Source organism: Pinus tabuliformis, chromosome 7 (assembly GCF_031772625.1).
Source record: "Pinus tabuliformis cultivar Carrire ecotype Pingquan chromosome 7, CPIR1, whole genome shotgun sequence".
NCBI lineage: Eukaryota > Viridiplantae > Streptophyta > Pinopsida > Pinales > Pinaceae > Pinus > Pinus tabuliformis.
Genome location: NC_142293.1, coordinates 631,996,274 through 632,010,382, shown reverse-complemented (window position 1 = coordinate 632,010,382; position 14,109 = coordinate 631,996,274).

The window sequence follows — 14,109 nt, the reverse complement described above, 5'->3', positions numbered from 1 at the left end:
TTGTGTCAATGGTTATTTCACTATCGAAGGAGAGGGTGACAGTGAGTTCCACATCGATTGGGAGCAACAACAACACTTCTAGGAACACACAATACAACATGACATGCACATATTTTGGTGGAGCAATCCACACAGATGCAGCAATCACAACATACAATGTGAGATAACATGTACAACACTCATGGAACAGTCTAAACGAGTGCAATGGTTGTTACAACAAGTTTCATGTGAAAGCTCTATTTGATGTCTAAGAGAGTAGTCTACACAGGTGAGACAATGTTAATAGCATATACAACACATTTTCATTTATAGATTATGCATTACAACAAATGAAGCAATTCATATGTAGAACACAGGTTAAAGCGACATGCATTACAAGTGTTAAATATCAGTGTTACAAAAGATACAATACATGTGTGAAAATGTGCTAGCTTGTTAGCAGGCTTCTGAATTAAGCAAAAGTTCCAAGATACATCGTTACACCATACATGAATAACCCTGAGTGCAGGGGTGTTGGAGCCACTACTTACTCCTCAAAGAAAAGATTACAAACTCTATTGGCTATGTGGGAGGAGATGAGGTGAAAAGTCCTTTGCATGTACAAATGAGGGGGTATTTATAACCAAGGGTGAAACTGACCCTTGTGGTTGTTCGACTACACTCATGACCATTTGACTTTCATGGCCCTCTGACTTACATCACTCTTTGTTCAACAAGTGGGTCTCTTGGACTTCCACATTACATCACATTGATTGACAACAAGCCCATAGTGGAGATGTGGGAAAATCAACATGACTTGACATGACAATGCTAGTACATTCGTGTTGTTGCTGGGGTGCATGTCAAGCTATAGTGTTGTTGGGTGATGGGTGTCTTCATGGTGTATCATAGCTTACCTCTGCATGGTGAAGTGCGCAGAGTCTCTGATGGTCCTCGGTTCACTTGATGAAGCTTTACCATGTTGTTCCTTCCTTGCATGCTGGAAGGCTTGACAGGCTCATCTCTTCGCGAAGGCACATGTTTGTCATGCTCATCTGCTTCGCATGCTTCATTCATTTGTCCATTGGTGAACATGTCCTTATACATGTGATCCCTTCGTTCATCCCATTCTTTGTCTTCCCATGTTTGTTGGTGTAATTGTACCTGCAGTCACTCATGACGAGATGACATCAAATCCAAAACCTCCTAATCTACCATGACACATGATCATTTGGGTGCAGGTGACTGGGAGAGGTAGAAAGGTTGTGATGCAAGATGATGGCTCTGGGCACTATTGATGAAAACTACACAAGAGTCACTAAGTGATGGAGACGGAAAATCTGAGTTGACAGTGACTGTCTCCAAGGTATGGCTTGGTTGGGAGGAAAAATTGCGCAAATTTTGGGAAGAATAGTCTGGGTTGCTAAAAAGCAAGGTAGGCATGCTCTGTGCATTTTTTTAGAACAAACGGGAAGTGAGGATGGATAGCCAAAATTGTGCAATTTTCCAAACGAATGGGTCGAGCTGCATGAAGGGTCAATAGGCAAGGATTGCGCAGTTTCTCTAGGGAACTACCCAGGAGACTAACAGCCAAAACTGCACAATTCCAAGAGGGAATTGTCAGTTGGCTGTTAGGGTCACTAGAAGCCAAAAATATGCAATTCCTGGAGGGAACTTCCAGTTGGTTGTTGGGGTCACTAGCAGCCAAAACTTTTCAATTCCCAGAGGGAACTACTATTTGGCTACTAGAGTCACTGGTAGCGGAAAATACATAATTCCTGGAGGAAATTGGCAGTCTGCTGCTTGGGGCTGCTGGTAAGGAAAGCTGCACTGGGGCCAGGAGGCCAGCCTACTGATCATCTCTGTACAATTTCTGAGTTGAGCTGACTGATGGGCAGCAAAATACCTTCTCATGAACACTACTTAGTTTCTGAGATGAACAATTGGCCGATTGTCAGGATGAATCGCTGGGAAAACTGCACAATTTTCTGAGGGAGATAGGGACGGGCACCTGGTATCTGTCCAGCCTGTCTATGCAATTTCCTTAGTCATTTGAGCGGGTGAGGTTAGTGGCCTCTACATAATTTTTTAGGCGAGTCAGTCCTAGGGTGACTGTCAGGTCTGACTGTCCAGGTGGCCATCATGAGAGTTGTTTGAATTGCCTGCAAGCAGTGCAACCTGAAAATACTAGCTTGGTACTTCTACATTGTTATGTTTGATAGTTGATCGATTTGATGGTAGGGTGATGGTACAGCTGTCAAAGGGGAGCCAGGTCATCATAACCTTCAGAAAAAATGGTTGTGTATGAAAAATTGAAAGATGCATAGGTGATCATAAGAACACACACTCGCATGACTTGACAACAAAATGACCAAACCATCTAGACACACATGTTAAATAAGAATGACCGATGGCGTAAGTGACAAGCGCAACACTCATGACTGATCATTCATTGATCGAGACGACACTTGCACAATAGTGAATGTGACTTTGTGTGTGAGTGCGACTTATGCCTCCATAGTGAACACAACAAGAAGATATGAAGCAAAGACTTTGAGCATAGACAGAACATGGTCAGAAGCATGACTTAGACATCAGAATGTAGAGACTGAATGCAATCAACAAGCAAGGCAGATGTAAATACTCACACGAGCTCATGTAGTGAACCCTAGTGTGTGCAGTCATCAAGTGAAACTCTTCAAGGGAGGCTCTGAAATTGGTGCAGGCCAAAATTTTGGAGGGTGGTTATAACCGCTACAACATATATATATATATATATATATATATATATATATATATATAATAATTGAGAAGAAAATAAAAACATAAAATGTTTTGGTCAAGTATAATCCATGAAGAAAATTGAACTCGGAAGCTGAAATTCTAGATGAAACTAGTTATTACATAAATAACTTAAATCTCAGACAGAGGGTGAGAATAAATAGAAAATTACACAATTGTTGGCACTGGTGTATGAAACTATGTCGCTAAATACCTTACATAACTTCCTACCTATTTTAGGAATACAAGTAAGTAACCCAATAATTGGTTTAACCATATTAACAAGAGTGCACATTTCTAAATCATAACATGCTTAGAAGGCATCAAATAGCACTAGAACTAATGTATTCACTGTGAATAAAAGGATATGTAGGAAATACAAGAAAAAAAATAACTGATACAATTGGACACATATCCTCAATTAAAGCAAAAGACAGGTAATAAAATTATACCAGATTAGCGTTCATATTTGGAATTCAACTATGAATTCCATAATGGAAATATCATAATACTCAGTGGTAAATTAGGCAATAATTAACAGAAATAATGTGCAACAGTGCAAAGGGATTTCAAGCAATGTGTTTAATCCAAAGTCAACACCAATTTCATATGCGTATAACCCATGAATGAAAAGGTTTCCAAGTTCCTTCCCTGGGAAATAAATGCTTCATACATAAACTAGTAGGCCCAAAATTTATGGCCATCATAATCATGACTCGAGATTACGGAAGGATCCCAACAGGGAACACGTTTGGAATGTTCCTTCACGGAGGTAGGAGCGTTTAGCCTACCTATAGAAGTTCATAGCACTATTAAACGTTGAATTATTTCACAGGGATGAAAGAGGTGGACAAAATAAACATGAATACAACCACCATACTTGTGAACAATATAAAAGAAATAGATAGGAGATTCAGTAAATAATATTTCTTAAAAATTAGTAACTGGAAACAACAATGGTTTCCATCCTTAGTCACTTGAACGATCATAACAATTTACATGTGCCAAAAGCAATGCCACGATGTTTCCTTGTCTACCTATAGAATAAACACAAATGAATCGTAAAATAAGTTGTTGTTATGATATAGAAATTAGGAATTTATTACCTATCACATGAAAGAAAAAATAAAAAATAACTGTAAACAAACTGTGGAGGCAGATTCAAGACGCTATCACCTGGTAAGAAGGTATGGTGGCTGAGTACCATATGAGTTGAGGAATGAGGAAGTATGGAAGAGGAAGAATCCTAAAATTCAGATGAATTCTCCTCTTACCTCATATTCAAATAAAAAATTCCAAAAATTTCAATATGGAAATGATAACCAATGCAAGAAAATGCATATAGAATCTGTGATGCCATAAATGAAACATTTAAAAAAGGAGATATTACCTCTAGTACAAAACTCTATTTCTTGTTGAAGATTTCAAACTGAGGGTTCAAGTATGAGGAGATGTAAGATAAAATTCTAGCCTCTATTATCCTTTACTATGAAAGAGATATCACAAGTTGGATACTTAGAGAATAGATTTGAACAGTAATATATTACTACAGTACGAACCATTTTGAAACGCTGTTCTAAAAAACCAGGCATTTGTGTGATAGTGAAAGCATTCACCTATCCTCGTTCAAAAGAGGCACAAGTAGCAAATAGACATAGGAACATGGTTCTGGTAGGTTTAGGGTTCAGGAGGAAGAACGGGCACTATTGGATCGCCTCGTTGAATCCCAGCTGCTCATAGAAACCAATTTTGTACCCGATGTGATATTGATTTGGATGAATCAGATTGGGAGTTTGCTTTCCCAATCGCCTTGAGCTCTTCATCCCCAGTTGTCACACATAAAGATTATTAGGCTGCAAGCAATGGTAGTATGGAGACCCTTGAATAGGGTATAACCCATGAGATTTATATTTAAAATATAAACTACAAGAATATTCATAAATCACCTTGTGTGACAAATATCTTATAACCATTGAGGTTCGATAGTTATAGAGGCATGAATACAAGTTCATTATTATTCTAGCATTGGAATAAGCGAAACATCTAGGGATATACATGTGAAGGACTTTGCATAGGAGAAAAAAAATGAGAACATGAACATATCATAGATTTATATTTACAATAAGAACATTAAAAGGATATTATATTAATATTTTCATAAACTAAGCTCATAGAGAAATAAATTGGTGAATAGTGTAATGATCAAGGACCACAGAAAATGCATATTATACACTTACTAAAGACTAAACGATAGAAGATAAGATATATACATATATATATATATATATATATATATATATATATTCCATATTAAAGTGGTACATGACAACAAGAAGCCATTCTTTTACAAAACAAGCCTTCAAGATCTCTATTTTTGGTACCACGTTCCTATTGAACACCAAAGTTGCTTTGTGAACTCTTTTCTTAACATACGGGACCGATAACTCATTTTCCAAATGTATACATCCATTAAACTTCTTGAGCCTAAATAAAAATTCATTAATAGGGACATAGCTATAAGGTCACCTTCTTTTGCCATGTATTGCTCTTGATACTTCTTAGACTTATAACTTGTAACCATTGGATATTGGTGGCAAAATGTAAGAATAATGTACTATTAGAATTAGAAAACTCTGATTTGATGAAAAAATAATTATTTTGAAGTTTTATAACTTGAATACCTCTTGTAGTAACTTTTCAATGCCTTTTTTTCATGACATTTGAATCCACAAATTTCAAAAAATTCTAACAAATTCTCCCTAGGTCCATGGTAGGAAATATGACCCTATGATTAGTGTATTATGTCATCAATGATATCAAATGTTTTTGGTGTTGGCTGCAATGGGGACATGAGAATTGTTGCATCCACAAGACACGTAAATTGTTGGAGGCACTTAACTATCTGATATGTGGTGAAGGTCTCCAAGTCATGTTGAGATGTCCTCCATGAAGCGAGTCTTGGTAAGGTTGAACAATCATCTCCCCTGCAATGTGAAGATTTTAATAATTATCTTGAAACAGTAATGAGTTTTGTGAATATATATATATAGATAATTTGATCAGAGGAATTTCCAATATAATTAGTAGGCATACCAGTTGTGACATCTTTTTTCCACCAAATATTCATATGTGCATGTCATTACCCACTACTCCACAAATATCTAAGTCCAGAATCTGTTTAGGCACACAAATATTAAAGTAATGAATCCCTACATCTCCTCTATTACATATTCATGTATTGAAATATTTAAATCATATCTATATTTGGTTCATAATGAATTTGTCAGTACCCTGAGGATGTAGTCAGTTTAAAGGTTACTCGCTATGCCTTCTAATGCCTGCAAAAAATAATTAACCATACAATTTATGAACCAAATTGATTGTAACAAAAACTATGCATAGAAACTCATTAGAATCTATCAAGCTTCCCTCTAAGGATGTTTGTTGTACAATGGTTTCATTGATGTATAAATCAATTTCTACTTCTAGAAACATCCTGGCTTGCTTCTGTCTCCTAGCAAGTTCCACAAGAAGTGCTACATAAAAAAATCACCAACAAAAATATTCAATATAAAAGACGCCTTGAGATTGTGACAGAGAGCACTAATAAACCATTTGAAACATAGGTCACTATAATGGAACAAAATTCACTTAGATCAATTACTATATCTGTCATCAAAACCATGAAATCTAGTAGAGAAAACAATTGTTTCTCGTATTGTAATTCTCCAACGTGAAAGTATTGTTGGTTTATGTAAGCAAATGTTTCTAAGGAGAAAACTCACTTATTCTATGAACATTGTAAGTAATCTCTCCCCTCACCTAACTATCCAAAAATGGTTAAGTAAATACCTTTTTATATTGATAAAAAATTATATAGCATGCCTACACAATGCTAAGTAAGGATGGAAAATGATTTAACCTTTAGACCAGAGTCGAATTTTCTAGCCAAAGCTAGTAGCAATGATGTGTTTTCAGACCCACAGGGGCCAAATGGAAAATTAATTCTTTATAATCATAGGAAGGATATGGTGTAGTCATTTATTCTTGTTCCAAGTAATACCTTTCAGGACCAACCCTTTTAAGGACAAAATACCTTAGACGGTCAATGGAGATTCAATATATGTAAACACTAAATGAATTACAATTTGAAATTTGATTTTAAACGAATTATCCCATAGGATGATATTATTACCAAGATTGTTTGAGGATTCCACTAACATATTTATGAATTGTAATATTTTCTAGATGTGAAATGTTTGTGCCATAAAAGAACTACACCATCAAAATGCCACTGCAGAGTTGTTGCAGGAAATAGCTAGTTAACTATGCACAATTTTTGAGTAAACAAAGAAAGCTTAAAATTTCTATGACCACATGAATAAAAGTTCACAATATCCTTGAGGCTAAGTCTTCAGTTCCTATTTAAAAAGGTTGTCATGAATTTATCCCTTAACTCACACCTTGCTTGAAGGGATATGCTGCCCTAAAATCTTGAGAATTGAGGACCCTGGTTTTAGGAGCCAATTTCATTAACAAATATTTTTCCTTAGTTCTTATAGTGCACACGAGTGGATTGGAGGTGTATTGAAATATATATCAGCCTTTAAACAAGGTCAACAGGGAAAATACCTCTTATTTCTTTTAGTGTGTCATTGAGGTCCTCATATGAAATCAATCTATAGGAGTTATCCTCACATGGATATTTATCATGAAGTCAAACATCAATAATCACAACATACTCATCTAATTAATGAAGACACTCAAGAATGTCTTTTCCAAATATGAAGAGAGATCAAAAATAAGTTTTTGATGGGCCTTATAGTCTACAATATGGGGGACTAAAATCATCACCCGCACCTACATGCCCCTCCCACCCCCCCCCCCCCAAACTTAATATTTTGCACGTCCTTGTGCAACAAATTTCTTGCTGAATTTTTCCAATATTATTGTTGTCACTCATTGCAACATTACATGATATCCCATACCTTATATCTTGTAGTGGATCCCTACTTGTAATAAAAGACAACCTGCTCAACCTATGTCAAATTTTCCTTCTCCTTTATCCACATCTGTTGGTAGTGAACACTCTGAAAGAGGGGGGTTAAATCTTAACCCAATCCAATTTACCTTTGACATCTTGAGGATATCATTCTAGGTTGTGGTTCTAAACAAGGGAATTTTTAGCGTACTACCAAGTGAATTGACGATATTATTTATATTCAATGAGGGATTGATTACCATCTATCTTGGCAAGACAAAACTGCTTCATTTCCTAAAACCTTTAACATGTCTTCAAATAGAAAATGGTTTTGCCTTTAGCTTGATTTTCCTCCAAAATTTGGTCTACATATATGTCTGAGGTAATGGTTTTATGGACGTCTATTATGTTTCTTGGATTTGGTGCCTCAAAACTGATCCATAGGAGGCTTTATGACTCTTCCTCTTATTATTTATCTAATTTAGTTTCCCTCATTGTCCAGGCAATGGTTTTCTAAGCTGATGTGTTTCAATAAATATGGTTAATATTACAAATATGAATAATTTAACCCACCTGGATTGAAAAAATCATTATTCAATGTAATAATAAAATAGGAGGAATAAAATAAAGAAACCTCTACATTGGCATAGTTACTTTGTATACAATATTAACTTTCAATGAAAATGTAACACCCTCCTCCCACATCTACCCAAGTAACTGGCCATGTAGGGTAAACAGGTGACAAGAGGCTACTATGATATGATTCAACCTCCTAGGTGTCCTTAAGGAAGTGGAATCGACAAAAGCAAATCAAACATACCTTCCACATTTTCAACAACACTCCCAGGAGCCACCCCAACCACTCAAGTATCATGCCCCTCAGTACCACTGAGTTTTAAAGCTATTAAACCTCTAGACACTCCCACTTTATGGGCATGCCAATGTCCAAAGAGCTCTAGACACTCCCATAAGCCTGCATGCCTGCGTACAAGGACTATTTCCAGCAGACCTATCCGAGAGTCCATGCAATTTAAGGTAATTTTGAAGCACATAATTCTGGCCACTACGCAGAACTTGTTGTAGCTTTTGAAATCCATTAAACACATGATGACAATACTAATAAACCAAAAACTTACTCCAATGCTAGGCTTGACCATACGACATTAGGATTAACATTCTGTCAAGCACTTGGAATCAATATAATCTATAGGTCTAGGATAGAAGATAGAGCATGAAATCATGAAAACTCTTATGAGACATGAAAATAAGGATCACCACCTTCTCTTCGAATTGTTATGAAATTAATTAGGTCTTGCATCCATCATCCTTTCAGTTACACATAAATTCATGAGATAACCATGAAAATACCTAGTCATATAACCGTGCTTATAACCAACATTAAACGATGAAAATAACAGTGAGATAAAAGCAATTAAATCCATATTTAAACGAGTAAAAAATTAAGAGAACTTAGTTCTTATTAAACATAGTAAAATCCATCAAGGTTTGGGACTTCCATATAGCACTCAACTGTAGACATGGCTGAACCAAATCTTTCTTTCATCTAGTCACTTGTTATGCAAGAAAATTACCTCATCATTAGCTTAGAGGAGAAGGGCAATATGAATGAAATATCAACCAAGTTCATAGGTATATTTGTCAATTTAACACTCTCTAATAACTAACAACCTACTTTATAAAGCTTCCTATCCATGCATCAAGTGCATTAGTCCCTAGGGTAACTATGTTTATTGCCCCAGGAAGAGTGTTAGTCAAGTTAAGTGAGTTTCTGAAGGTCAAAGGCACAAGTTGACCAAGAAATATCCCTATATTCACTCCTATGTTGGGTCATAAAAGTAGGGAAACATCCAGATTCGACCTGTTTGGAAGAATTATGATTACTAATGGAGTCTACAAATGGGGAAAGAGCACTAAAGCATTGAAACATCTCTGCTTTTGCCCAAAGGAACTCATGAAGGATTTGGCAAGGCTTATCGTCTCATGCTATATATTTGAGGCTACGACCATTGTGAAAGGGGTCAAAACTCTTGAAAGGATTACCTATTGACTGTCGAAGCTTGTATTAGACATTGGCTATTTAAAAGGTTAAGAAGAGAGAGAGAGAGCTGCTGGAGGAGTAAGGGAAGGTTGATGCAACCGATGGTTGTAATCACTCTTTTCTATCATTAATATAAACTTGGAATTGTATTTTCCACTCCATGGTGTTGCTATTGCTATTTATTTACATGTTTATGCAACCTTAATGATTATGAGTGGCTTAGATGTATGCAGTTAAATATCCTATATATTATTGTATTGATTGTTGAAGTTATATGTTGTGATATTATGCCTCGTCTTATTTATGTGCAGGTATTGATCTTGGAGCTAGCTGAGGGGTCTTCCACTCTGCTACTTTGCACTCTCCAGCAACACCACACCAAGACCTGAGGTAACAATCCTTCTTCCTACTTCGATTCTCATTTCACTAATATGGATATGTGCATGTATCTCTAGGCTAGCTGCAGCTAATCTGACTATCTTCCAAGGATCTCAAGAAGATCCTTGAGGGTATCTCCATCACCAAACACCCATGCATTAATCCCTATAGAAGAATTGGTGACTCCATTGGGGACTACACTTAGTTCCCATTTTTCTCCCAAAAAGTTCCCAGATCTCTCTTTCTTCTAGGCCTTCCTGTACTTCTTGATCCCCTTTCTGACCACTTAGGACTATACAACACCCTTCTCTCAGTGCTCAACCTTAGATCTGATCTCCACAACCTTATTTTTCAAGATTATTCCTCACTAACACACCCTTCTAGTGTAAACAATGCTTTATAAAGCACTGTGTCCTTGCACATAGAGTGTTAGTTCAGTCACTAAGTCTTTGTACCCTCTGTTACAGTGAATTAGCCAATCCATTTCTTGATAAACAGATAGCTGTGTGACCTCATGGGTTGGGAAATTTTCTTGTTGACTGATTAGGGATTTGTAGCTCTGCCCGTTTTATTGATCCCACAACCTTATTTTTCAAGATTATTCCTCACTAACACACCCTTCCAGTGTAAACATTAGTTTATAAAGCATTGTGTCCTTGCACACAGAGCATTAGTGCTGCCACTAACTCCTTGTACACTCTATTACAATGTGTTAGCCAAGCAATTTCTTGATAAATAGATAGCTCTGTGACCTCATGGGTTGGGAAATTTGCTTGTTGACTGATCAAGGATCTATAGCTCCACCCATTTTATTGATATTTGTCTCCTGATTTTTTTTTTCTTTTAAATAAATAACTTTACTACTTAAGTTTTTTTTATAAAACAAAAAAGAATATACAAAATCTTTTACGGATTTCTTCTTAGTTGGTTAGATATACATTTATTTGGTTTCAAGAGTTGTTGGAGAACATTGTAGTTCTGTCGGTTGTGCTTTTGTTTTATAGTACTAGATGCATGGTATATATATTGACATATAACTGACTCCTTCCTTGTAGAAGCAACTTATTCATCGAAAGTGAAATTTAAAGCATTGTTTTTGGATGATTTGGGTCAGAGTCCCACATAAATTCATACGTCAACACCCCCATCGAAGACGTTGACAAAGTACATATAAAATTTACATAATAAAATCAATGAGAAACTCTTTTCTGAGTAAACACATATTAGTTTAAGCTAGGATATTGGGATAGGCAGTTGTGAGTTAACTGCCTAAGATCATATACCAAAACTAGTGTCATTAACGAGGGAAATCCTTTTGCACTCATACTATCTTGCAACACTACAGTAAAAGTGGAGCTAATTAAAAGATGACATTAGACTGTAAACGAAGGTAGCTTTCCTTTGCTTACATCTCCTTTAGGTATTTTGCATATCGAGGATCCCTTCAAGGATATCTGAGCTAAGTTGAGGACTTAATTATCCTGTTAACTCAATGTACTATCCATGACTATGTCCCTCCCAGTAGTGTATGTGATTTGAGGTAACCATTATGGCCATAATTTTTAGTGATTAACACAAGGTGACTAGGGCGGGCTACCCTGGTAGCTAACACAGACAAACCTACTATGTCTTCAGTTTTTGGGGGGTGCTCATCTTCACGAGAGTAATTGGCCACTTAATCTAAGGTTCATATGAAGATCAAGAGTAATCATAACTGTACATTTTGCAAACTCTCTCTTTTATCCATTGTGATACTGTGTTTCATCTCCAGTAAATAGTGGTTATCAGACAGGGTCATACCCTCTACTTGTTCATTGATTTATTTAGAGTATTTTTTATTTTTTAGGTGCCAGTTTGTTATCACCAAGACATCAATAAATATCAATGTAAAATATATTGATAAAATTTATCGGTCACCATGGCTACATACGACCCTCATTGTCAATGTAGACAACTACTGTTTCTTCCCCAACTAACTGTGGAGGATTTGTCGAGCCCTAGTGAGTCGAATTACAAATCTTCAGGTAATCAGTCTCCAAGATCTCATGCTAAATCAGTCTGGACATCCTACGACTCAAGTTTATTGAAAGATTTCTTTACTGAAGGTTTCATTCCTCCATATAATCCTCTGATTATGAATCCATTATCACCACTCTTGATTGCAGTTGCACTTGTACCTCCTATGTCTTCTGTTGAACCTATACCTACCATCCCATCGACGACTAATGAGTTGTGAGATTTTGTGGATACTTTTGGTCCACCTCCACCTCCCCATTCGACAGCCAATACTGCACCTCTTATGGAAAACCTCACTATCCCAACTATGCCCGATCCGAGCACTATAGTGACACCCAACACCAGTGGAACCCATTACATACTAGTTTCGACCCCTTTTGTGTCAACTCCTACACCGTTGGCAAGCACTCCATATAGTTCTCCTTATAGTGCTCCATATAGTGCAGTTAGCATGGATCCCTTTAGCAACCCTTTTGGTTGGAATCCATTAGCTAGTTCCAAACCCTAGGTTCAAATGCCTGGAGGAACTATTCCCAATATGCATATACTGACCGGGAACATTATTGTTCCTGCTCTATTTAAAGGACAACAAGGACAGACATTGATTGACATGAATACTCCTCATGTCTATCAAGGGCCTATGGCTAATTACATGGCTAGTAGGATCCCTTAACAAGGTCTCACTCAATCCATATGGGCACCCCAATCTCAACCTCAAATGATTCAAGGGGCCACCCCTTATCCTGGGGGCACTTATATCTCCCAACCTAACAACCCCTATGGACAACCAAAATATACGACTGTTCCCCAAGGACATTATTATTCCAAGCATCTTGTGTATAATGTTGGGAACAACATGATGGGAGGGCCACAAGGATCCTCAAGTCATTTTTCATCACCTTCGTCCAAATCGGGGGCATCAAGTACCTTGCCTTTCTTGGCAACACTTGACATCCCCAATTTTTACAAACTCACTAATGACCCCATCTATCATAACTTACTATGGCTTCCATCCCACACAAAATTCCCACAGACATTCCCAAATTCGAAGGGAAGCAAGGGCAGGATCCGTGTACACACATCACCACTTATCATTTATGGTGCATTTCTAACTCCTTGGTGGATGATAGTATCTGGTTTTGGCTCCTTCCCTGCACCCTTACTGGAAATGCAGCCAAGTGGTACATTGAGTTACCACGTGAATTAGTGAATACCTTTGGTGCTTTAGTGATGGAATTTTTAAAGCACTTTTAGCTGCCCATCCACCATGAAACTAGGATGGAACTACTTACTTCTTTACATCATGACACTTCCACCCACATCTTCGATCACATCCATGAATGGATACATAGGTGGAGGCTAGTCAAAGCTCCCCTCCCAGATTATCTATTAGCAAATTGGTTCTGCAAATCTCTTCAACCTCAAATATCTAAGGATGTTTCCGTAGGTGGTGCGATCATGGAAGACCAATCCATTTGTCATTCAAATCACTTAGATTTCATTTATTCATAGTCTGGGACTTTATACGATGTCATTCCCAATGCTCCTAAAAAATCAAATGCTCCTGCTACTCAGCAACCCAGTGCACATGATGGTATTATCAGCGCTACCATCGGGGTTGCTATAAAACAACTTAGCGGTCACATTACCCAGTTGTAAGTTGACCCCGGTACCCAGTCGACTACTCTTCCTACCTCTATGATTAAATTTGTGCAGTCTACACAAGAATCGGTAGTAAGAAAAAGAAGAATAAGCAAAATACCACTTCTTCTGAAGAGCAGTCACCCAAGTATTCTAATCAAAAGTAGAGAGTCGTTGCGCCTCCTGACAGTGGAAAGGACAAATCTATCAAGTTCACTTGAAAAATATGTGCGGAAGACCATATGACACATCGTTGTCTTCATCTCTACGAATT